The 6,277-nt window shown below is 40.9% G+C and overlaps 1 long non-coding RNA gene across 2 annotated transcripts; it reads right to left on the bottom strand.

Annotated features, from left to right (window-relative positions):
• Positions 1–1,016: 1,016 nt before the first annotated feature.
• Positions 1,017–5,112, bottom strand: LOC103711436 (uncharacterized). 2 transcript variants are annotated; one of them, XR_016403800.1, is made up of 3 exons: positions 4,905–5,112; positions 4,206–4,258; positions 1,017–1,203 (listed from the first exon to the last, which is right to left on the bottom strand). It is a non-coding gene; the product is annotated as an uncharacterized LOC103711436 (long non-coding RNA). The 2 variants fall into 2 exon arrangements; XR_604766.5 differs by lacking the exon at positions 1,017–1,203 and adding an exon at positions 3,330–3,522.
• Between the last annotated feature and the right edge of the window lie 1,165 nt (positions 5,113–6,277).

Here is a 6,277-nt window from a genome sequence, read left to right as displayed (position 1 = left end):
TCCTCTTCTCCCGACTTCTTCTCCTCCCCCCCCCTTTCTTCCTTCTTCTTTCTTCTCCCGCGAAGGGAGATCGGCGAGCTCCGGAGAGGCCAAGTCGAGGCCGGCGGCGCCCGCGATGGCCGACCCTCTCCTTCTTCCCGCGGAGGAGGCATGTGGACGGAAGAAGAAGAAGAAGAAGAGCCCACGACAGTCAGCATTCTCCTTCTTCCGTCTCTTCTTCTTTCTTTCTTTCTTTCTTTCTTTTCAAATGGTATAACAAAGAAATGAAGGGTAGAAACCCTTACCTCAGCCCTAGCAAAGATCCGACGGCTTCTTTCCGGTGGCAATGGAGAAAGAAGAAGACCCATGCCATAGCTTCTCAGCTCTCTCTCTCTCCCTCTTGGGAGGTTGCACGAGGAAGAAGATCGCCCAAGAAGGAGGTCTGGCGGCTCCTCTTCCGGTGGTCTCAAAGAGAGGAGGAGAAGCCCTAAAAAAACCAGGGGGCCGGCTTCTTCGGATCTCCCCTTCTTCATGCCCCCTCACGTGCAACGCACATCAGGCCAAGAGCTTAGGTCTAGGCCGGTCAAGTGGACCGGGCCCAGGCCAAGAGCTTGGGGCTAGGCCGGTCAAGTAGACCGGACCCAGTTCCAGGGTCTCACATCCTTCCTTCCTAAAAAGAAATTTCGTCTACAAAATTTTCATACATACAGTTCAAGAGTAGAGAATACTTTTCCAAACTAAGTCATAACACTCTTCAAATCAAAGTCATCTTGTCTGACCAATGTCAAATAATTCCATTCACCACACTAACGTCCCAATGTCCATAGTGTCTACCCACCTACTCTCATGTCATGTCAGATTTTCTTATCTTAGAATTTATCTATTCAGGCTCTGATACCACTTAAGTTGTCAAGCCCCCAGCCCAAGATCGCGAGTCGGGGGACCACGCCAACCGCCACACACCCGTAGGAAACTCTCTCCACGAGCATGCAATGCATCTTAACCAAATCACAAAAATGTAACTAAAATAATTCAACTGAAATAAATGCAATCTTATTCCATTGATTGACACAAATTCTAAAGTCTCACAGTTCTAAATACGCAACGGAATAATAAAGATAAAACATCAATTTAAATAAAACCTAATCTAAGATAACTTGTGCCATAATTCTTTTATTCGCTCTCCCATATTGTAAAACCCTAGATCGAGCTAATTCTTTGGATCTGTAAAAACAGTAAAAAATCATATAATGAGCTAGACAGCCCAATAAATAATAAATACTTTAACTAGAAAATTCATATAATAACATAAAATATAAATACAAATTACGATGAATCAGTATAAAGACATAATCAATTTCTTTTCAAACACAAATCCATTGAAATGCATATCATTCAAATATCCATATGCATTATCATAAATCTGATTCGAAACAAATCACATTTATCTCATAAATCTGATTCGAAACAAATCACATTCATCTCAACAACATTTAACTATGACCACACTTATACCTTGTGGCTAGGCCAGAAACAGAACCGCACTTATACCCTACGGAGTGGGCCAGAATACCGTACTTATATCCTGGAGAGTGGGCCAGAATACCGTACTTATATCCTGCGGAGTGGGCTAGAATACCACACTTATACCCTGTGGTGGGGTCCAAATTGCCAATGCAGAACCCCTAATTAGCAGGGTCCAGAACATAGTCAGGCTGAGAGTTTCAAATCTGATGCACATCAAAATTCTTTTGTAACATAATAAATATATTATAATCCGATCTAAATATGCATATACGACACAAGAACAGTAAATATATCCGAAAAATATTGTTCTAATTCATCTATCTATCTTTCATTCAAATCATCATCTCGTAAAATTCATAAATCACATATAAATTCATTAACAATTTATTCGATGCAAAAATAATATTATATAAATGAAGAGTCTAGAAAAGGCAGTTCATTACTTATATACCCGGAAAAGGGAACGACGGAGCTGCGGTTTCAGCTGACTTATTGAACGCGATCCACAATAAATCCAATTAATCTCATAAATTTCTCGCAGAACCTAATATCCAAAAATCATATTTTTCTTTTAAAATTCATCATAATATATATATATATATAACTTAAATTTTAACATTCTCGTGGGGCCGACCCTGCAGAGGTGTCTAGCACCCCGGGTTCGAATTCGGATTCGGGTTCATACCCGTAAACCACCATCTTTTCTTTATTTTATTATTATTATTATTATTATTATTTTCTTTCTTTCTTTCTTTTCTTTTCTTTTCTTTTTCTTTTCTTTTCTTTTCCTTTTCTTTTCTTTTCTTTTTGTCCCTTCCCCCCTTTCTTTCTTCTTTCTTTTTCTTTCTCCTCCTCCTCTTCTTCTGGCTTCTTCTCCTTCCCCCCCTTCTTTCTTCTTCTTTCTTCTCCCGTGAAGGGAGGTCGGCGAGCACGAGAGAGGCCAACTCGAGGCCGGCGGCGCTTGCGACAGCCGGCCCTCTCCTTCTTCCCGCGGAGGAGGCATGCGGACGGAAGAAGAAGAAGAGCCCACGACGGTCGGCATTCTCCTTCTTCCCTCTCTTCTTCTTTCTTTCTTTCTTACTTACTTTCTTTCTTTTCAAATGGTATAACAAAGAAATGAAGGGTAGAAACCCTTACCTCAGCCCCGACGAAGATCCGACGGCTTCTTTCCGGCGGCAATGGAGAAAGAGGAAGACCCGTGCTGTAGCTTCTCGGCTCTCTCTCTCTCCCCCTCTCTTGGGAGGCTGCACGAGGAAGAAGATCGCCCAAGAAGGAGGTCTGGCAGCTCCTCTTCCGGTGGTCTCAAAGGGAGGAGGAGAAGCCCTAAAAAAACTAGGGGGCCGGCTTCTTCGGATCTCCCCTTCTTCATGCTCCCTCACGTGCAACGCACGTGAGGCCAAGAGCTTGGGGCTGGGCCGGTCAAGTGGATCGGGCCCAGTTCCAGGGTCTCACATCCTTCCTCCCTTAAAAGAAATTTCGTCCACGAAATTTCATACATGCAGTTCAAGAGTAGAGAATACTTTTCCAAACTAAGTCATAACACTCTTCAAATCAAAGTCATCTTGTCTGACCAATGTCAAATAATTCTATTCATCACACTAACGTCCCAATGTCCGTAGTGTCTACCCACCTACTCTCATGTCATGTCAGATTTTCTTATCTTAGAATTTATCCATTCAGGCTCTGATACCACTTAAGTTGTCACGCCCCCAGCCCGAGATCGCGAGCCGAGGGTTCGCACCAACCGCCGCACACCCGTAGGAAACTCTCCTCACGAACATGCAAAGCATCTTAATCAAATCTCAAAAATGTAACTAAAATAATTCAACTGAAATAAATACAATCTTATTCCATTGACTGACACAAATTATAAAGTCTCACAATTTTAAATACGCAGCGGAGCAATAAAGATAAAACATCAATTTAAATAAAACCTAATCTAAGATAACTTGTGCCATAATTCTTTTATTCGCTCTTCCATATTGTAAAACCCCGGATCGAACTAATTCTTCGGATCTGTAAAAACAGTAAGAAATCGTATAATAAGCTAGATAGCCCAGTAAGTCATAAATACTTTAACTAGATAATTCATATAATAACATAAAATATAAATACAAATTACGATGAATCAGCATAAAGACATAATCAATTTCTTTTCAAACACAAATCCATTGAAATCCGTATCTTTCAAATATCCATATACATAATCATAAATCTGATTCGAAACAAATCACATTCATCTCAACAGCCTTTAACTATGACCACACTTATACCCTGTGGCTAGGCCAGAAACAGAACCGCACTTATATCCTGCGGAGTGGGCCAGAATACCGCACTTATACCCTGTAGAGTGGGCCAGAATACCACACTTATATCCTGTGGTGGGGCCAGAATTGCCAATGCATAACCCCCAATTGGCAGGGTCCAGAACATAGTCAGGCTGAGAGTTTCAAATCTGATGCACATCAAAATTCTTTTGTAACATAATAAATATATCATAATCCGATGTAAATATGCATATACGACGCAAGAACAGTAAATATATCCAAAAAATATTGTTCCAATTCATCTATCTATCTTTCATTCAAATCATCATCTCGTAAAATTCATAAATCATATATAAATTTATTAACAATTTATTCGATGCAAAAATAGTATTATATAAATGAAGAGTCTAGAAAAGGCAGTTCATTACTTACATTGAACGCGATCCATAATAAATCCAATTAAACTCACAAATTCCTCGCAGAACCTAATATCCAAAAATCATATTTTTCTTTTAAAATTCATCATAATATATATAAAACTTAAATTTTAACATTTTCGCAGGGCCGACCCTGTAGAGGTATCTAGCACCCCGGGTTTGGATTCGGGTTCGGATTCGGGTTCATACCCGTAAACCACCATCTTTCCTTTATTTTATTATTATTATTATTATATTCTTTCTTTCTTTCTTTTCTTTTCTTTTCTTTTCTTTTTCTTTTCTTTTCTTTCCTTCTCTTTTCTTTTTCTTTTCTTTTTCTTTTCTTCTCTTCTCTTCTTCTCCAAAAGCTTCTCCCGACTTCTTCTTCTTTTTCTTCCTTCTCCCCTTTCTTTCTTCTTTTTTTTTTCTTTCTCCTCCTCCTCCTCTCCCGACTTCTTCTCCTTCCCCCCCCCCCCCCTCTTTCTTCTCCCACGAAGGGAGATCGGCGAGCTCGGGAGAGGCCAAGTCGAGGTCGGCGGCGCCCGCAATGGCCGGCCCTCTACTTCTTCCCGCGGAGGAGGCATGCGGACGGAAGAAGAAGAAGAGCCCACGACAGTCGGCATTCTCCTTCTACCCTCTCTTCTTTCTTTCTTTCTTTCTTTCTTTCTTTATTTTCAAATGGTATAACAAAGTAATGAAGGGTAGAAACCCTTACCTCAGCCCCGGCGAAGATCCGACGGCTTCTTTCCGGTGGTAATAGAGAAAGAGGAAGACCCATGCCGTGGCTTCTCCGCTCTCTCTCTCTCTCTCTCTCCCTCTTGGACAGCTGCACGAGGAAGAAGATCGCCCAAGAAGGAGGTCTGGCGGCTCCTCTTCCGGTGGTCTCAAAGGGAGGAAGAGAAACCCTAAAAAAACCAAGGGGCCGGCTTCTTTGGATTTTCCATTCTTCATGCCCCCTCACGTGGTTGCACATGAGGCCAAGAGCTTGGGGCTGGGCCAGTCAAGTGGACCGGGCCCAGTTCTAGGGTCTCACAGTTTCTTTAGACATTTCGCCAGCGAGCTAAATTCACTGGAAGATAGATTATTAAGAATCAATTTAGATGATCTGTAAGTAATGGATTACAAGGGAGTGTTTTTAATCATCCTTGGCTGTTTAGCAATTCTCTGCTTTGTTCTTCGTTAACTTTGAACATGGAGGCTACTAATTTGGAAATGCGAGTTGCTGATCTTCTTTTTTTTATTATTATTTTTGAAGTGAAAAGAGAGGGAGTGAAACGCTTCCCCAAAACTTTTTATTAGGAAAAGTATAAAAAATCTGTACAAGAGGTAAAAGAGTAGAAGTTTCAAAGTAACGCAATGAGTGAGAGGACAAGGGACTAGGGCACTCATAAGTTGATCTCGACTCCGTTTTCCTTTGCCCTTACGAAGATTCCTTCAATATTATATCAGATAATCGATGCCTCCATGTTCTCATTTCGACAAGATTCCCTCGATGTTGAGAAGCAAGAATTGACTTATGGAGGGCCGCAGAAGCAGAAGATTATTTTAGATTTTTTTTTTTATGCAGTCCTTCGTGGTTGGCTCAAGTGGTCAGGGGTTGAGACTTAACACCATGCCAATCTTTTTAATGAAACCCGTGAATGGGACATTGACAAAAGCAAACAATATTTTAATAGTCCCAATGTAACAATGCAGAATCTCATCCAAAAAAATAAGAAGATCATTTTTGAGTTTCTTAATTTTTTATAACTAAAATTTCTTCGGTGAATAACCGATGTATGACTAAACACACGCTCTTATAAGTTCTCGCACCCAATCCCAAGAGGGAATTGGCCCGATAGACTTTTAGTGAGTCTTCATACAAGGGGAGTGTATAGAATGCAAATGCGTCATGAGGATTGGAAGATGGATTATAGAATTTTGGGTGGGTTTGGAAAGCTGACATTGCTCAAAGTAGAAGAAGCTTCAAACCAAAGTGTTTATGTACGATAAAGGCTTCATGAATTTGGGTTCCATGAATAGTGATCTCTGCCAAACAACTATGGAGAACTTGGATCATGCCCTTATCTCCTGTTCCTTTGCTCATAA

The sequence above is a fragment of the Phoenix dactylifera genome, chromosome 1, assembly GCF_051530095.1.
Source record: "Phoenix dactylifera cultivar Ajwa chromosome 1, Ajwa_hap1_PhDact_Kaust_v1.1, whole genome shotgun sequence".
In the NCBI taxonomy this organism is placed as follows: Eukaryota; Viridiplantae; Streptophyta; class Magnoliopsida; order Arecales; family Arecaceae; genus Phoenix; species Phoenix dactylifera.
Note: the sequence above shows the minus strand (reverse complement) of the source record. Positions and strands in the feature narration are given on the sequence as shown.